General features: G+C 39.4%; 1 protein-coding gene across 1 annotated transcript in view; it reads right to left on the bottom strand.

The window, feature by feature from the left end:
• RAB38 (RAB38, member RAS oncogene family) overlaps nucleotides 1-20,470 on the bottom strand; it is a 53,799-nt gene that overhangs the window by 11,088 nt on the left and 22,241 nt on the right. The gene's annotated exons all lie outside the window — the stretch shown is intronic.

Genomic DNA, 20,470 nt, shown 5'->3' with positions numbered 1-20,470 from the left:
GGTTCCCCTCACTTAGCTGAGCTCCAGCTGAACTAAACCACAGGCCATTCTCTCTACGTGCCTTACTTGGATTATTCTTACTCCATCTCTATCTGTAGGCCTACAGAGTGGACCTACCTCACTTGGAAGTAATTAGCTACTGACACCTAACTGATTCACAAGGATTTCATTTTACTCTGCTTTGAACTTTTAGGTAAAATGTGGGCATGTTTCCCAGTTTCAGAATCTTTGAGTATCTTGAATTTTTATTACTTGCAAATTGGTTTATTTAAGAGGAAAGGTACAGCAAAAGGACTCAGAACTATCCTAGCCCTGCCAACTGATAACTATGTAACCTCAGGGAAATCACCCAAAGTCACCAACCATGCAATTGTGCATGACTGGTGCCTCAGTTTCTTTACCTATAATTGTGATTAAAAAAAAAAAAGTCAACTTTACAAGGTTGTTGAAGATGTTATTAAAACAATATGAGCTATGTGAAAGAACTCAGCAATAGTGTCAGCATATAATAAGCCCTGGAAAAAAAAGAAAGAAAGCATTTGAACACAACACCACTTAAATATTAAGTTGTCTATGAGAATTTTTGGAGGCACAAACATAACATACTTCTTTGTTAGAGTAAGGTATGTCAAAGTGGGCTCTGAAGTTTCATAACATGGTAAGGAAAAAAGGCATCTTATGGCTAAATAATTTTATGAAAAGCTACGTTAAAAATAATTCCAAGATGTGATTTATCTATACAATGGAATACTACATGGCAATGAGAATGAATGAAATCTGGCCATGTGTAGCAACATGGATGGAACTTGAGGATGTTATGCTGAGTGAAATAAGTCAGGCAGAGAAGGACAGCTACCATATGTTTGCACCTATAGGAGGGTTAAGAGGAATTTAACGGAGGACCGTGGGGGAGAAGAAAAGGGGAAAGAGTGGGGGAGAGGGAGGGAGGCAAACCATGAGAGACTCTTAAATGCTGAGAACAAACTGAGGACTGATGGGTGTGGGGGGGAGGGGAAGGGGAGTAAACGGGCATGGAGGAGGGCACTTGTGGGGATGAGTACTGGGTGTCATATGGAAACCAACTATTAAAAGAATTTAAAGTAAATAAATAAATAAATAAATGATAAATAAAAAATAGTAATTCCAAAATGTTTCTTTTTTAAAAAAATTTAATGTTTATTTCTGTGAGAGAGAGAGAGACAGAGAGCGTGACTGGAAGAGAGGCAGAGAGAAGGCTCCCGGCCCTGGAACTGTCAGCACAAAGCCCAGTGCAAGGCTGGAACCTACGAACTGCGAGATCATGACCTGAGTCAAAGTCAGACAGTTAATTGAGCCATTCAGGCGCGCCCTCAACATTTTTCTTTATCACCGGATTCCTCAGAGTCCTAGAAGTTCATGCAATGTGGCATGTGACTGAACTCTTGCATTAAACTGAAAAGAGTTTTAGCACCTTGGGTGGGGGGACATGCGGGGAACCAAAGAAACACAGCAGAACTGGGAGCAGAGGGTAAGGATCTGCAACAAGAACATGAATGAGGAAAGGCAGATTCGGGTTGGGATGGGAGGGTCAGAGAGAAGCAAGCAGTTCTACTTTCCTCTCCCATCTCCAAGTAGAGAACAAGTATGCAGTATTCCATCAACTCATCTGACCACAGAATTCTTATCTCACAGAACGCTATCTTCCATAACTAGTGTTCCTTTATGCACAATTTGGCAATTAATGTTGAGTAGTGGTGGCGTATCTAGAAGTGGTTGTGGATGGCGAAGGGTTGGATGGAGAGAGACATTTATTAACTGACTTTGTGTTATATTTGTGGTCTCCCACCCTTACCTAGGCAGTGCTAGATATTTTTTGCCTTTCTCCATTTTTCTGATCTTAGCCCCAAATGAAGTTTGTGTGTTTTTTTAATAGGAAAGTAGAGAGAGGTGATATTAATAATAAAGCTGGAGACACTGGGCCTAACTGGTGATGACAAGGTCCTGACATTATCCCCTTTGGGGAGCCTTCCCTGGCCAATGCCCCACCCCCTAACCTGAGTTGGGTTACATTGGGTATGTCTCTCATAGGTGAGAAGGTGCTTCTACACCAGCTTCTATAGTAGCTTTAATGGTTGCAATATCTTCTAGAAATTTACCTTCTCACTAGATAGCAAACTTCTTGAGAGCAGAAGTGGCACTTTTTGCACTTGGAATGTTACCAGCAGCTTATACAGGGCCTGTTGGCACATACATGCTCAACAAGTAATTTATGAATGAACTGAGGGAAATGGAAAGAAAAATGGACTAATACCAATTAAAATAACAAGAAAATATTGTGAGCTCTTTTATGCTGTAGTCTATTATACTGAACTTCCTTTAAACTCAGGATAGCTTTAGACAGCTCATTAATTAAAAAAGCTGGGTCCTAGCCCTGATGTTACTACAACTAGCTTAGTCCCTATGAACAGGTCAAGTCTTCTCTCAGGCATTAGTTTTATCAGCCGTGAAAGGAGAGAATTTATATTCTGTCTTTTCTTCAATGTAGTTAAACTGGTGGAAGTCCTAAGAATAATGTTCCTTTAATGGGAAATATTTCTCAAATTGAGAATTTAAGAAGAAAATGCTTATTTAGGCTATCATTTACTAGAGCAAGTGTGCTCTATCAACACAATTAGCCATAAGTTTTTGGTTGCAAAAATCAGAAAATCCATTGAATTGCCTAGGTCATCTGACTGGTAGCTCCCAGGAGTGATGGAATTGCTGAAAGACCCAGGCCCACTTCCAAGAACTTCAAGAAATAAAATTAGGCTTTCAAACACCATCAGGTCAGCTCCATTTCTCTATCTGCCCAGCAGCTTTTTGCATGTAAAGAGGGAGAGAGCTGCCAGCAGGCTCTGGGCTTACACCCTCATAGCTTTACCATCCAAGAGAAAGGTCCCCTAGCCCCAAACTCAGCTGGAGAAGTTCTAGGGAAGAACTCATATGAGTCTGGCTTCAGTCACATGTTCACATTGAAGATTAAAGCAACTAAGAGTCCAGGAGAGAATGACCCCGGGAGGGGCCCCACTCAGGTCATGTGGACATTACTGGCCAATTATGACGACTTCAGAGACAAAGTATGCAGGAAATGGTAACTTTCATTTGGAAAACCTGTGAGGGGACCTGAAAGGGAATGTTTGGGGGTAGAAGCACAAAAATGGCCATGAAAAAATTACCACAAAATCACGAAACACTCAGTTGTATTTACTATATGGCTTTATGGACATCTGTAATTATCTACAATAATGTATTCATATTTTATTTTATTTTATTATTTTTTTATTTTTTATTTTTTATATGTTTATTTTTTATTTGTTTTGAGAGAGAGAGTGAGCAAGCAGGGGAAGGGTAGAGAGAGGGAGAGAGAATCCCAAGCAGGCTCTGAGATGTCAGCACAGAGCCCAATGTGGGGCTCAATCTTATTAACCATGAGATCATGACCTGAGCCAAAATCAAGTCAGATGCTTAACCAACTGAGCCACCCAGGCATCCCAACATTAATGTATTCATATTTTAGACAGCCATAGCAAGGTATGATTTTTTTAAAAAACGGAAAAATATTTTCCATGAAGTTATGCACTATTAAGCAGATACATATCTAGTGGTATCTGATAACTTTAACATATGCAGAACAAGTGGACATTGGAGCTCTCATACTGGACATGCAAAAAGAGGTAAGTAGAGTTGAGACATAAATGATCTGAAAAGATGTACGTCATCAGGAAGGTATGAAGTAGTTGCTTAATCATTGTTTTTAAAGGAATAAAAGAGGCTCTTGGAACTTAAGCTTTGACCTTAGTTCTGATTTCCTGGTTAGTTTTACAGATTTTCACTGAATTAAATCTATTCAGAAGGACAGTAACTTTACCAGATAAAAACATTTCTGCTTCAAATATAAACTTTAAAAATCTTAACTTTGGGGACTCCTGGGTGATTCAGTTGGTTAAGTGACCAACCCTTGATTTCAGCGCAGGTCAGGCTCTCACAGTTCATGAGATGGAGGTCTACAGCTAAGGTCTACCGATTGAGATCTACAGCTAAGAAGCCAATCCTATGCATTTACACCCTAAGAGTAAATATAGCCTAAAAGGGTTAGAAAGGAGATCTTTTTAATATATACCTAGTCTTGATTAGAAGAAACAGACTAAAATGTTAACAGCGAAATCAACTGGCGGTTTGATTATGGATCATTTCAATCCTCGATTTTATAATTCTAGTTATTTTGATAAGTTATTTATAAGGTATGTACACTATGTTAACATTCACATTCAAAGATGTGGAACAGAGGGGTGATTAATTTTAAACCATGAATAGTTAGGTCCTAATATCTTCCTTTATCAAAGCCCAGAAAATTGGAAGGAGCCAGCACATCTAGGAAGATTTCATGAACTAGAAAATAAAACTATAGAGAATAAATGGAAACTTATGCAGGTTTTTTTCACAGATGGAAAACAACCCATAAAATTGAGTCTGGAGAAAAATAAGGACAAGAAACTCAGGAACAGAAATTCTAACTATACAGTCATGAGTAACCCAGTGAAGAAGAAAGAGGAAAGAGATCTAAAAGAAACCAGTTTGACCACAGGAACATCTCAGTTAAGATCATGTTTAAAAATAACATGTACAACAAGTAGACGAAGGGAAGTAAACTCAAAACAGATTCAAGAGTGGTCTGAACTCATCCATATAGGGTCAGGATGCTCAAACCAAGTCTCATAACATGCCTGGAGAAAATGATAAAAGCAGAAGACAGTACTGGGGTTTATTCAGAGCAAAAGTACTATCATGAAGGGAAAGCTTAATGCTTAAATAATGTAGCACAAGGTTAACAGATGACACAGAGAAGGCAGACCTAACACAGCAAACTTTCTCTTCTTTTGCAATAAATATTTCAGATTGAGCAATCAAAAGACTTCCTTTCAAATCTTATCTTTAATATAATATCCCCATCATGTCTTGTGAACAAGGTGGGTTAGGACAGGCTGTGTAGTAAAATGAGTAGATAGTGGAACAGAGCTCAAGCCTTTCTTGGGAACTAACCTCATTTTTATCAGAAGTTTGGATGGAGGCATAAAAGGCATACTGAGCAAATTTTTGTTAGACACACAAGAGGCAGAAGTGACATGATGAAATTTGGATTTTAGAGTGTCCTTATAGAGGTATAAACACTTCTGTTCATTGTTGACAAGTATAAATTAGCTCATCATTTTTGCAAATCTATATGAAAATACATAATAAGAACTGTACAAATGTCTATGCCCCTTGATCTACTAATTCTATTAAGAATAAAGGCCAATAAAAAAATAAGGCCCAATAAAAGAATCTTAAATACATAAAATAATTTACATATAAAGATACTCATCATGACATTATTTATAACAGTGAAAACTGAAAATAGCCTAAATGTATAATAAGAAAAGGAGGGCCAATTATAGGGGATATTATAGTGCAGCCTTATGATACAGTATGATTCAGCTACTAAAAACTATATTTATGAAGTGGAAAATGCCCATGATAAATGTTAAGGTTGCATATAATATGATGCAATTAGGAAAGACGATGTTAACAGTGATTAATCCTGGGTGGGAGTTTGTTTTTCATTATTTTTAAAGTTTATTTATTTATTTTGAGAGAGAGAGAAAGAGAAAAGGAGAGAGAGAGGGAGAGAGAGAGAGAGCAGGCAGTACAGAGAGAGAGAGAATCATAATCAGGCTTCACACCATCAGTAGAGAGCTCGATGGTGGGGCTTGAACACATGAGCTGTGAGATATGACCTGCACTGAAATCAAGAGTTGGACACTTAACTAACTGAGCCACCTAGGCACCCCTTCTTTTTCATTATGAAGTCCTATTTTTCCTAAACTAGATAACATTTACTTTCTGTTCTTGGGCATTTCCATTCATGCCTTAGCTGTCTACACAATACACAATCTCTCTTCTTTTCTTCTAACAGAATCCCAATAAATGTAGGTAGCAAAAACTTGGTTTTCCTGGCTTCCTTGTGCTAAGGGTAGTTATGACTAACGAAATATAAGCAGAAGTCTACTGGGTAAACTTCTAGTAAAGCTATTGTTTCCTGAACTTTAAAAAAGAGGAGGTAGTGTGGGCAAACCCAACTTTACATGCCTTTTACCCTTAACCTTTCCAGAATATTTATTCTTGTCTAAAAAACAGTAATAGTGGGTTGGCCATCCCCAAGATTCCCACTTCCTGGGGTACATGACCATTGATTATAGCCAGGACCTATGCATATGATGGGATACTCACTCCTTTAATTAGGTTACCCTACAGAAGATTTCATTGTAGATGAGTGGGGACAGATTCTCCTTCTGACCTTGAAGAGATAAACTGCCATGTTATGAAAGGCCACGTGGCTAGAAACTGACATCAGCCTCTAGAACCTGAAAGCAACCCCCAGTCAACAGCCATCTGTCATTGTTTTTAGGGTCTCTTCCAAACGTGGATGCATAGAACCCTAACTGAAACTGACACTTTACTTTTAAAGGCAAAGATAATAGATTAAAAATGAAACTGGAACCACAGATTAAAGCTTCAGAAGAAAATTTAATGGGTATTAGCATAAAATCCTACAACTGGGCTCAAATTATCAGCAGCTTAGACCTTATTTGATAGCATACTAATTGCAAAAATAAGGAGACTTTTAGACGACCATGAGTGTATACATGTCAACAGCTTGCTACAGCTGTTAAAATAAATCAATGCAGTAAAATACTATATATAATTAAAAATGTGATGTAACCAAGGTAAGTTAAAGCCTCATTATACCAGGCTCTGCCCAGTCTGTCTGGCATGTAGCCGACAGGTCTGACCACTACACTTAAAAATAAATAAATAAATAAAGGAAGGAAAGAGATGGACAAATTACAGAGTATCAAGGGGAAGGAATCAGAATGATTAAGGTTCTTAAAGCCATTTCACATGAACAACAAGCAGTTCTTAACAGAGTTTCACAAAAGAGTGAAAAATCAGAGGATTTGTGAAAGCCAAATAAGAAAGTAAATGTTAGAAACTTTCTAAATTTGAAAGTGCTATTCAAATGTTAAATATCATCATCTTGAACATTCTTGGCAAATAAAAGCTGACTTTCAATCTACATGATGAACATAATTTACAAATTTTTTTCATAGACCTGAAACTTAAGTTTGCATAATTGCTCTCAGAGTTAGATTTAAATATCTCCCACCTCCCTAAAACCTAGTGAAAGCCATAATCGAATCATACCATGGACACTCTAGCCTAGGTTAGAACTCCCAGTGACTTGAAAGAAAGTGTACTTACTACAGCACAGAGGGAGACAACCATTTAATCACTTTCTTACTTTGCTTTTTAGACCCACCAACTAGCAGATATGAAGTGAGTAAACCCAAGTTTTGATGCTTCCACAAGAGAGCCTATGCTGTGTACTCTTCTCTAGTTCATCATTTCCCCTCCTTACTACTGAAAATAGCACAGGAAAAGAAGAAATTACAGGCTAATTACATGTAATCTTATTAGGGTTATACACTAAGAAGAGATCCAATCTCTTAGCTTTTTTGGAAAATATCTATGCCTTCTCCTACTTCTGCTCTGTGCAGCCTCATTTTCTCATTCAAATATGGGAGTGCCCAGGGATCAATACTTGTCCTCTGACCAGCTGCCTGGACTTTCCTCCTGAATTCATGTACAGCTATGTACCTGATGTCTGCTCTTAGAGGTCTTCTGGATTTTCACATATACAAAACTAGGTCTTGACATCTCCCTCTGACCCCTCCGCAACTCAGGGCTCCTACCACAGAAAATAGGAAGTCTGTTCTTCTAGATGCTAAGGCCAAATACTGTGGATCTCTCCCAGAATCCTCTCTTTCTCTCATAACCTCCATTCAAATTGTCAGGAAATCCTATCCTATCGGCTGCCTATTCAAAAAGGCATGTCATGTTTGACTACTTCCCACAATTTCTCTCTTAGATGCTGCAAATAGAGTCCTCGCTAATCTCCTGCTTCTAGTTTTTCCCACTACAATCCAGGTTCAACATAACCACCAGAATGATTGTTTACATCAAATCCTATCACGCCTCTGATCAAACCCTGTGTCTTCTCATCTCACTCAAAGCAAAACTTAAAAGTTGTTACAGTGCTCTAACGACTCAGCATGACCCCTGTCATTTTCCTGACCTCATCTCTATTATTCCCACCACACTATGTCTGCATATGCCACACCCTCTTCCTGGATCATTGCCCTCAGGAATCTCTACAGTTCAGTATTGTTCCTCTTTCAAATCTTGAACTCAAAAAAAAAAAAAAAAAAAAAAATACACCACCACACTTTGTAGTGAAACCTATCTTAGGTAGGTAGCACCTACCTAAAAGTGCTCTCCTTTCTTTGAACTCTTTCCTATTTCCTGAGCATATATGCCAAACTAGCTCTACACTCCTTCCCTACTTGCTCTACTGACAAACTATACATTGCACTTATTCATCTCCTTATTACCTGCCTCCACCATTACAATGCAAGCTTCAAGAAGGCAGGGATCTTATCTGTTGTGTCTGCTGGTATAGCTCTGGTGCCTAAAACTGTGCCTCTCACATAGAGGAGAGGTGCTCAATGATTATTTGAAAAAATGGATGAATGGACTATAAAATAAGTAGTTAGACCGCAAGATGATTATGAAGTACTCTCCAAATCTACTTTTCCTGAGTTTCCATGCAATGGTTCAGTATGGGTTTCTATTACTGTGGAAACAGTAGATCTCTTTAGACCTTAATCATTTGACATTACTGCTTATATCTGTCCTTTACAAAATCTGGAACATAAGAGCTAAACTTATAGCCAGATGAACCAGAGGATGAGAATTCTCCTTCCAAAGGACCTCTTCCTTTTCAAAGGGACTCACCCAAGGCGGGATGTCATAATGAGCTTCTTGAAGTAGCATGAAATAATGGGACTTCTATATAATGTTTCAGAAACATAATGTATGGGCAATGCTAGGCACCCCATTTCTGATACCCTCTTTTTCACTTTGGGAACCCTGCAAAACATAAAAACTGGAGGACTTGCCTTATGGTAACACAAAGATTATGTCTACACTAGAAAATTCAGAGGGACCAAGAATTAGAAAAGCTTTCTACAGAGAAATTCCTTCCTCTGAAGCAACCTTTGACAGGCAAATGATTCTCAAAAGATGACTCCACCTCATTTAGTTCAAGGAAAGAGATTTACAGCCCTTGATTTTACCGTCATTGGCTTTTCTACCTTATACCTACGACAATCTAATCACTTTGGAATACCCCTGGACACGTCAGGCTAACCTAGTCTTTGAACAGTGTCCGAACATGTTAGGTCAGTGAACAGACTGCTGAGAAGCTGCTGCTGCTTCTCATTTGTATCTAATGGGATATTGGTTTTTCCTTCAATCCCAGCAGGCCCTCCCAAGAAATCAATACCTCACTAGTCAGTGAAGCAGACAGAGATGAAACAGAAGGCCTTGGGAGAGCAGGCTGCTGCCTGCAAATCTAAGACCACTTGTGTCAAAGATGGCAAACAAGACACATCAAACAAGGTAAAGGACCACAAAACAGGGACAAATAAAATCAATACTGAAAAATAATGAAGTAACACAGGGAGGGAGAAGACAAATATGTCTTAGTAACAAAACTCCTAGAGACACAAGGAAGCAACACTTCCCGGGATGTTCTGACAGTGGTTCTGACAGAGGAGACGCAGCTTTTGCCTGTTGGTTGTCTTTTCAAAGTAGAAAGCTGGTATGGAAAGTACCAGGCATATCCACAATCAATCAGACATCAGTTTAAATCCTAGCTCTGAGATTCAAGAGTTGTATGACTTTGGTTAGTTACTTAAATCCTGCTGTGCTTTACTTTCCATAATAAAATGAAGATAAAATAACCCTAAGCTTAAAAGAAACTATAATGAGTTAAATTATATAATGACTAAGCTTGAGTAAAAAATGAAATAGACAATCAAAAAAAAGGTCAAAGAGCATGGGTTATACGTGGCAGATTGAGGGAACGGGTTTATTCCCTTTCCTTGCCAAAACACTGAAAATAAAAAGATTTGAAAGAAATAAAATATTTCAATTAGAATCTCAAGAACTAAAGGAATGTGAAAATATGCAGCAGCATTCAAGAGATTTCAACACATTTTTAGAAATCGGAACATAATGGAGAATAGTAGTGAATTTACAAAAACTACTATTCAAAGATCCCTTTGAATAGATGGGTCTGGGTTCTAATTCTGACTCTGCCACTTGCTAACCATATGATCATGGATAAATCCTTTGACATCTCTAAGCCTCAGCTCCTTAATTTGTAAAACAGGCTAACACTATCTTGTTCATAATGGTTTGTGAGAAGTAAGTGAAACAAATAAAGCACTTAGGACAAGGCCTAGGAAGAAGAGTACAGTGTGTTTCATAAATATAAACTTTATGCTTCTTAATAATAAGATTCTTTGTGCTTTTGTACTGACAATTTTCTGATGACTGATAAAGCTACTAACACTACAGTAGTGACATGTTCTTACTTAAGATATCTTAGAGCAAAGATGAAAAGCTTGTCTTTGACTTTAAGAACACCCAGGATATCCTAACAGTGGCTTCTAAAGCCCCTCTGCATGCCATCCCTTAAAAAGGAGTTCTTCTCACTAGTCCCCTTTGGATCTTCCTTTGGGGACTCTCTCATCCTTGGTGACACAGAACAAACATCAAGGAAGCTGTCTTATTCTCAGGCACAAGTAATGGCCTTTCCTTCAAGTGTTCCGAGATCCTGCATAGAAGCCACCAGTTTTTACAGAAGTTCATACTGTACTATAATTATTTGTTTATATGAGTTTCCTTCTAGGAGAGTGGGAAGTTCTTAATGGGAAGAATCTGCACCCTTTATAGTAAGTACCCCATTGGTTGGCAAAGTGCCTACCTGAATGCATAGTAGCTATTCAAGGAATACTTCAGGAATGAATGAATGAATGAATGAATGAAGTATAACACAATGCGTCTCAACCAGGGCACATATCAACATCACCAAAGACTGTTTTCTAAAAACATATTCTGTGCCCCTCTAGACACATCAGAGCAGGCATGAACCATGTGGAATCTTAGCAAGCTCCTCAGGAGTTCCTGGTATACAACTTTTCAAGAATCATTGTCACTGGGTAGAGTTCTGGACTAGATCTGAAGTCTTGGACTGGTTTCTCCAAAGCCTCTCTGGAACTCCATTTTACGAGTAGTAAGAAAAGACCTATATGTTAGTCCTTGCGCATGGCTCAAATGACAGAGCTGAACAAAAGGAGAGATGCATGTAAACAAGATGATGGGAATTTCAATGAGGGGAAAGCTGCTAAATTTTGGTTTTGGGGTGTGAAGGAGGAATAAGCCAGATAATAAGATCCACAGGCTAATGGGAGACTCTTGCAAGATGCTATGTGGCATTACCAAGCTCCCCACTCTGCTCCCCACTCCCCACTCTACGCTGCAGGACACTGCAACTTCCCTGCTGTGCAAAGTGTCCATAGAGGTTTCTGGATGAAAGCAGTTACATAATGTGGAGTCCTCCTGGGAAATACAGCAGTAAATTAATTTTTCTGCTTATGCATAGTTCTCTAAGGACAGAATACCCCCATGATGGGTAGGGAAAAGAATAACAGGGTAAAAGAATCTTCTGAAAGAGTCCTTGAAAAGCAGTGCAGCAAACAATTCTGTTCCATCCAAAAACCACTGAGCAAATGACCACTATGGATGTGCAAAGTCACTGAGCTGGTGGCTGTGCCCAGGAGGATTTCACAGTGCAGTGCTGAGGGCAGGCCCACAAAGAAAGAATCTTGACATAATTGTGATAAGAGATAAGAGAGACTACCTGAGACTTAGTAACCAGTAGCACTTGAGCCGAGTTCTGAAGGAAGAATGAGAGGGTAGGATATGAATATCTGTTAAGAAGTATGTCCCAGACGGGAGGAATAGCAAGATGCAAAGAGGGGATGTGATGCAGTTCGCTATCACTAGGGGATAAACAGAAGGACAAGAAAGGGGCAAGAAAGAGTCTCACTGTTTTTCTACGATTTTCTATGCTCAGGAACAAGGGGCTTCTGAAGGGTGAGTAACCTAGTTATATAAGGGTGCATGGCTTAGATGTCCAGGGGATGTGAGGTCTCCACATCAGATGATCTGATTTCTGTCTGGCAGAAAAGCTGATGAATTCAGTTTCAGATGTGTTGGGTTTGAAGAGCTGTGTGTGTGATAGAGATCCAGAAGGATATGGAAGTCTGAAGTTTAGGAAAGGAGTCATGGTTGAAGATCAAGACTCAGGAGGAAAGCTGACTCTAGAAACATAAATCAGTGAGCATGGCTGTGTTCCAATAAAACTTTATTTACAAAATAGGAAGTAGGCTATATACTTGGGCTGCAGGCTATAGTTCGCTGATCCCTGTTACAAGGTGTCTAAATTTGAATCAAAAAGTAGATTCAGAAGATTCTTGAATTATCAAAGTGATCCCTTGGGTAGGCTGAGTTTTTTTTAGCACCATGAAGTACAGACTACCATAAGCAAAGTCTGGAGATAGACTATTAAAATTGTCCAAATGTCAGATAGGAAGGACCTAAGCTTTATGAAATGAAAATGTGAATCATGCAGGAGAGAAGGACATACAGAACGCCTTGCCTCCTGCACACCAAGCTATGACTATATCCTCTGAGGATCCATATCTGCTTTCCTATGACATTTTAGTCATAGTTGGATCTCAGATTACCTAGGAAATTATAAGCACAGACTTAGTAAACCTCTGGAGAACCAACCTGGCTAAAGATAAAAATTAAAACATTATTATTAATTTACACTGATTCACAAGAAGGTAAGTAGCTTGAGTTTCAGGCTCTGGCACTTAAGCTCTTCTCAACTTCAAGAACCAAGTCCCATTTTTTGTTGTAGAGCATTAAGAATCTGTCAGAAGCAATGATTCCAATGGTTGCGCTACAGACTATCAAACATTGCCACCATTTCCTTAAAATAATGTCTTCTAACTTTGCTCTGATTGTAGATTTCAGATTGGCCCCTTTCTTTTATGTCCCTAAGTACAAACAGCTCTAATCAGATCAGCTAAAAATACAGGGTTAAATGTGCTGGGACCAAGTAAGTCAGTGAACACACATCCTACAACCTCATCTAAATTCTTTGGAGACAGATGCCTAAAACCTGTAAAGTCTATTTCCTATAGGAAATTCTGACATTTCAAGAATAAGAACTGGCACCTGGTAGCACGCTCTGAACTTACGAAGGCCTTAATATACATCATTCACAGCACAGACCTGGACAGTCACTCAATACAAATTGTATTGAATCAGTGATTGTACCAGTGACTGTCAAGAATTTTTTCATGGCTTGACATTTGAAAAATGAGAATAATCAGAGATAGCCTACTACCTAATTTAAAAATAAAAGGGTTTTTTTTAAATGGTATTCTCTGCTCAATCCACTAAAAAATGAATTAGAATAGCTATCTACCCATACCCAGGTGCAATTACTATGCATTTCCCATTTGTATAAATGCATTATGTTTCTAAGTGTGTATTTTCTAGAAGCCTATAAAACATATCAGATGTGATACTACTCTTCAGGCAGCTTCCAGAAAAACTAGCCACTTCTTAATGGCTGCATATTTTAGCTTGCAGAGTAATAATAATAGTAATAATAACTCAGTAAACAACAAAACGCAGAAAATTTTCCTTTTAATGAGAATTCTAGGCCAGCATTTCCTAAGCTTGTTCCACTATTTTGTTAACTGCTGCATGGTGTAGACCCCTCTCTTTTTTAATGTTTATTTATTCATTCTGATAGCTAGAGAGAGCGAGTATGAGTACACGTATGGGAGTGCAGGAGGGGCAGAGAGAGGGGGAGAGAGGGAATCCAAGTAGACTCTGAGCTGTCAGGGCAGAGTCAGGTGCACTGAGTCAGAGTCAATGTCACAAACCCATGAGATCATGACCTGAGTCGAAATCAAGAGTCAGACACTTAATCGACTGAGCCACCAGGTGCCCATCTTTCTTGAAGGAGACAGCAGAAAGAGCCATCGTTTGTATATTTAGAAATCCACACTGGCTATAGGGCACACTTTGATTTTGAAACGTTAACATATGAAAGAACAAAGAGTATATTAGAATAAAAAAAAAGAAGGCAGTAGTTATACAGTTTTAGGAAAGTAACCCGTCTCAACTTTTTTTCTTTAAAATGGTAGTAATAATAATAATGCCTACTCTGTAGGCTCATGCTAAGGATTGAATGAGTGCGTGTGCATGAAAATCTTTGCATGAAGCTCACATATAGCAAACAGCTAGCAATACAGCCACATTTCTTACTGGGGATTCAGAATGCACATTAGAACATCAAAGTCCTAAGACGTCCTGCAGCAAGAGAAGCAGCTATTTAGGTTAGATTTCTCAAACATATTCGACCATGTTTATTAATCCACATTCTCAGTTGCAAGATACAGAATCTGAAGCTGCCAAATATGGAATAGTGTATTCAAGAGATATTGTGTAGCTTGCACATTTATTCAGCAGTCTAGTGAAATAGGCTCACGCCTAAGTTTCCAGAAACTCAAATCCTACATAAATCAGGCCTGATAAGGACACAGCTGCCAGCCACCATTGAGCACTGGGTCCTGTAATCTGCGATGCTTTGAGGAACTGAACTTGAATGCAACTGCCCCTGGGGCCAGCAGTGATTCTTTTTCTGGGTCAAGCACAGGACCCTGCAAATTCTCCTGTCTCCCAAGGATGGGGGCCTGCTCTGCCTCTAGCCCCCCTCCACCACCAAAAAATGGATTTTACATTGTCCCTTCTTGCTCCAGTTGCCTACTTCTCAATCAGTAGAATTGGTGGAGGGGCACCTGGGTGGCTCAGTCGGTTAAGCGTCCAACTCTTGGTTTCGGCTCAGGTCATGCTCTCACAGTTTGTGAGATTGAGCCCCTTATTGGGCTCTGTGCTGACAGTGCAGAGCCTGCTTGGGATCCTCTCTCTCTGCTTTCTCTCTGCCCCAACCCTGTTCATGCTCTCTCTCAAAAAGTATGACTGGTGTAATCTAGGTCACATGCCTGTGCTTTGGCTGCAAAGAAAGCAAAAGAAGAAAGTTTTATGGGTTCTTCCTGGGAAGGTAAGTCTGCTATGGCTGGAAGTTCCCCCAAAGATAATAAACATGTGTAATAATTGCTAGAAATCCAGAACACATGAAAAACATCCATTACACTGAGGAACATCTACTCCTCCCTATTAAGAAATTAATGTGTTCTTACAGAGAACACTACTGAGTATACTCCTCCCAGAAGGACACACATCAACATTTTTCTTTTTAACTACAGGGAAAGACTAAAACTGAGTGGAGAGTTTATGTAGGAAAGTTTCTTCCTGGGGAACCCAGTGATTCTAGGACATTCTGAGAAAGAGGGTGGGACCAAAATGGTGCTATACATAGGATAGGAACAGCCAAGGAAATCTGCCAGGAGCAGGGCATGAGGTGGCGGGGAGCTGAGTCAGGAACACTGCAGTTCTTTCTGTGACTTTGCTTCCCATCACCACCATTGGATACACATTACTTGTTCCACTATTTCCCATCTACCCAGGCATTTTCCTGGTCTCCTATTTTTAAACACAGCCATGTGTGAGCCATTGCACCATAAAAGCAGGATGGAATAGCCTGGAAAGGGCTAAGACATAGAAACAGACCCTTCCACCGAGTGCAGATGTTGTGTGCATCAGAGCTAAGTATAAATGGTGACATCCAGACCAGCGGATGGGCTGTGCAAACAGATAATAGAGATGGTATATTTGAGGGGTGTCTGTGTTGTGTGTGTGTGTGTGTGTATGATCAGACATAACACATACACTATATCACTTAATGTTCTTGACAACCCTAGAAGATAAGTGGGTGTGGCCAGAAAGTGAATCCAAGAGGATCAACTGGTGGAGATTCAGGCAATGGGCACCAAGAATGCATGAGGTAAATGGCTCAGCATGTAGCAGGACCCCATCTGCCACTGACAAGGGCCCAGAAGATAGGACTGCCAACTCTGGAGATGCTCCAACAAGAACAGACCAAGGCTCTCATCTTAAAGAGGCAAATCTACCAAAACATTATAAAGACTAGGCTTGCGCACAGGAGTACATAAAATAGACATTAGTAGAACTAAGATATGATGTGGACAATGAGATGTACTAAGCAGCTGCTCTATATGGTGACTATGTAAATTCAAATTATAAACCAGGAATGGGATGTTCCAATAATTATACCAGGACAGCAGGATAAACCAGGAACGCCCTTGGAAAATGGGACATGTAATCACCCCAATTATATATTATCTGGCCCTAGTGAATCCACAGGTAGAATTCAAGTAAACATGGCTGAGAAAAAAAAAAGAATATAAAGGTTGAAAGCTCAACTTACTAGACACTATTTTTCTTTTCATTCCTTTGGTTTTAATATCGAAGAGACGATGTAAAATGATCAGAAATGCTAGCATACATCTAATTTTTTCTCTCTTAAATCACAGCCAGAGGCTACCATGAATGTTCCAGCAATAGCAAGGAGACATGAAAACTCTAATGGAAAATTATTCTAGAAAACTGAAGAGCAAAGGGCAAATAACCCTCAGCTGTAGGTTCAGCATCAAGATGGAGGCTAGTCCCAGTGACAAATTCTTCTAACATCTTATTAGTTTCAGCTTCAGAAATGGCCACACTGCAGGACTGCTACAAGATGTGGCCATGGGGATAAAGCTAAAGGTCATGGCCTTTGGTCCATCAGAAGCTTTAGAGACAGAAAAAAAGGAAATCCGTTGTTTACCACCAGACTGATCATGACATCCCACAAAAGGATTCTAATCGTTAGCAGATTCACTTTCTAAGAGAAAGATCTCCATGGGAAATGTTCCCTGATCCCAAATGTCATAATAAAAGAATAAATGGATCGCAGCTCCACATGCTGCCATCCTGTCTTTGGACAGACAGTCTGATCTGGGCCTCTACTTTGTAAATGCTGTAATACCATCCTCAGAAAGTAAGCAGAGCTTTATCGGAGATCTTTTTAAAAAGACTTTTTGAGCAGTTTGACACTCTAGTGTCCTGAGATGCTAGATATTAACTTTGAATACTAATCTGGCACTAGGAAGACATTTTCATTATTAAGACATTCAAGACAATTTCAGTAGAAGTATGTTTGGAGGAAAGAAGACGTTGAGTGCAATACAATGAGGCCGTGTACCCTTGTTAGCATTTCAGTGCACTTTAGGCTTATGAAATCGCTCCACCCTCTCTCTGTACAAAGCTTCTCTTCAAAGTTTACACTGGCAGGGATTTGGAGGATTAAAAATCCAGTATCTAAGTACAGTGGGTCAGTCAGGCCTTAAGTTAATGAACCTCATGCTCTTAAGCAGAGTTTGACTGCCGCTGTTACGCAAGAAATGTCAGAGTGAGGTGAAAGAAAATGTCTAGGAGGTCCTCTGGTCTACGAACAATGTCAGCCCTCCCCACTACTTCATAGGCCTTTTCCTTTTTTTTCTTCTTTTTTTCTTTTTTGCTAACACTTTTCCCCTGTATACCACCTTATATGTTTTACTTATATTTTATTGTTATCCATGAGGTCAGGGTTCTCTCTGTTTTACACATTTCTGTATTCCCAGTATCTGGTACAAAACAGGTGTTCAATAACATTTGTTGAATGAATGGATGATGGAAGACTCCCTCTCTTGACCATATGAGTCATCCATTCTAGTTTGCCCTTCAAATGTAAAGTAACCTATTGGGAAAAGGAGTTCTCTAAAACCCTACACTTCTACCCCTGTACCTGGAGTTTCTGGGCAGGAGAGCAATTCTTTTGAAAGAAAGGAATCGGGGACGCCTGGGTGGCTCAGTCAGTTAAGCGTCCGACTTTGGTTCAGGTCATGATCTCATGGTTTGTGGGTTCGAGCCCTGCGTTGGGCTCTGTGCTGACAGCTCAGAGCCTGAAGCCTGTTTCAGATTCTGTGTCTCCCTCTCTCTCTGACTGTCCCCTGCTTATGCTGTCTCTCTCTCTCTCTCCGAAATAAATAAAACATTAGAAGAAAAAAAAGAAAGAAAGGAATCAAAGGAAAATGCAGAAGCTGTAGAGTGAAACTAACTGAGCGTAGGGTTAAGGAATAAAGAGAAAAGGTGAATTCACACACATTTTGGAATTTAAAAAGACAAAAGCTGGGGCACCTGAGTGGTTCAGTCAGGTAAGCATCCACTTTGGCTCACCTCATGATCGCATCACTCATGAGTTTCAGCCCCGTGTCAGGCCCTGACAGTTCAGAGCCTGGAGTCTGCTTTGGATTCTGTGTCTCCCCCTTTTCCAGCCCCTCCCCTGCTCTCACTCTTGTCTCTCTCTCTCAAAAATAAATAAATACTTAAAAAAATTGTTTCTAAAGATAAAAAAACGAAGATTAACAACCAAAAATCAAACTATAAAAAAGTCATTATTTCTTTAATTTCTGTCCTTTAATCAGACCTGTGAGTTTTGCTCCACATTTCTCTCCTTACAACAATCATTCGTCAAACAGACAAACCAAAAAGGTTCACTGACAAGTAGAGTAGATAGGCACTAGAAGATGATGGATACTGTGTCCTGAATCAAAGGATAATCCTAAAAAATAAGGGAAACCAAAGGTTTTGGAAGAAAAGACAAAAGCGTATTAGTACACTATGGCTCCAAGAAGGAAGGCAAAAATGGCAGGGACTGAGAAATAGCAACTTCCCGACACAAGCCAGTTCAGAGATGCCACTGAGAGGAGGCAGACATGGAGACTCTCCAGGACATGACAGGAACAAACGAACAGCCCAACGAGGACAGAAAAAGTGGCACCACCACCCTCTTCTCCATCTCTACCATCCCCCAATCCATGCAGTTGCTTAATCCCTGCTGGTATTCAGACTTCAGTGAGGGGTACTGGGTGGCTCAGTTGGTAAAGCATATGACTCTTGATTTTCGCTCAGGTCATGATTTTTCAGTTTGTGGGATCAAGCCCTGCATCGGGCTCTGTGCTTACAGAATGGGCTTCGCTCGCTCTCTCTTTCTCCCCTCCCCTTCCCCCAGTTGCTCTCTCTCTCTTTCTCTCTCAAAATAAATAAAATTTTAAAAATAAATAAATAAATTTCAGTGATAGTCTCAACTCAGGTTTTCCTTTCCAATCCCTATAGCCTTTACCCTCATTCAAAGCCTTGCCATTTTCCCACAGGAACGCAACAACTGCCACGTTACTCTATCTCCAGGTTAACCTGCCTCAGTCTGTCTTGCTCTAGTCGCTGGAGAAAATCTGGCCATTCTGCTCTCCAGCATAAAACAGGTCTGAGACTCCTCCTCAGCCGATTTGAATAATGTCCATTCAAGTTATATTTTCAAACCAGTCTCTAATGATTGCACAAATGTTCACAATAAGGCATTACTGTGATTTCCATAAGTACAGAGACAATGCTTATCTTATCCATAGCTGAATCCCAAACAACTAGCAACACTGCCTGTGCTCCGCTCCCTAAGTGTTTACTATGTGTTTTCCTCAAGTAAATAAAATGGGTAAGTTATAATATAAAACTATGCAGAATGCAATCTTAATAATGTAAAATATATGTATACATCTACATGTAAAATATATGAATATTATATAAGTAATATATTATAAAATATAATTTATTTATAAATAAATATAAAATATATAAAATGTTTCATATGCTTTTATATTTATGTTTTTAATATATATGTAAATTTACAATATGTTAATGTAAAATATATTTATATGCACACAGAAAATTTAAAAACACAGTGAAACATTTGCTTTTCTAATGTATATATTTTTTAACTTTCAAAATTTACCACAAAAGTTTTTTTCCTCTCTCTGATACTGAGATACGCAAAAACAAAAGGAAGTAGGGCAAAAACCATGCATCTGACAGATGAGATGGCAACATGGGGCATTATGAGAAGAATAATACCCTTATCACGCCACATGGGGTTCTTCATCTTCCAGCCCTGATTCTGTCCCACTGCCTGCTACTCCTCCGCCACCGAGAAGAGTGAGCACTGCCAAACCACATGATGTTCTTCACAAGGATACATGCTATCTACTCTCTCCCTCCACGATTCCAGTATTCCCAGTGTGGTAGTTCTAAGTTCCTGCCATCTTTTCATCTAGGGCAAAACACAATGCCTGGTATACAAAAGAAAATATTAAACATTGATGTAATAAATTAGTTAATACACGGATAAGGCAGGGACACTGAATGCAAGGCCCATTTCTTTCATTCACTCTAAAATCATACTTACCAGTAGGGTTGTTGTTGACAACTAAATGAGAAAATGCACGTAAAACATGCCTGACATACAATAAGCATCCACTAAAAGAACACAGTTATTAACTATTATCACTGTGACCATGTACAAGTTGCT

Source organism: Crocuta crocuta, unplaced genomic scaffold, assembly GCF_008692635.1.
Source record: "Crocuta crocuta isolate KB4526 unplaced genomic scaffold, BGI_CrCroc_1.0 scaffold614, whole genome shotgun sequence".
Classification (NCBI taxonomy): Eukaryota; Metazoa; Chordata; class Mammalia; order Carnivora; family Hyaenidae; genus Crocuta; species Crocuta crocuta.
This window is presented reverse-complemented; position numbering and strand designations above follow the sequence as displayed.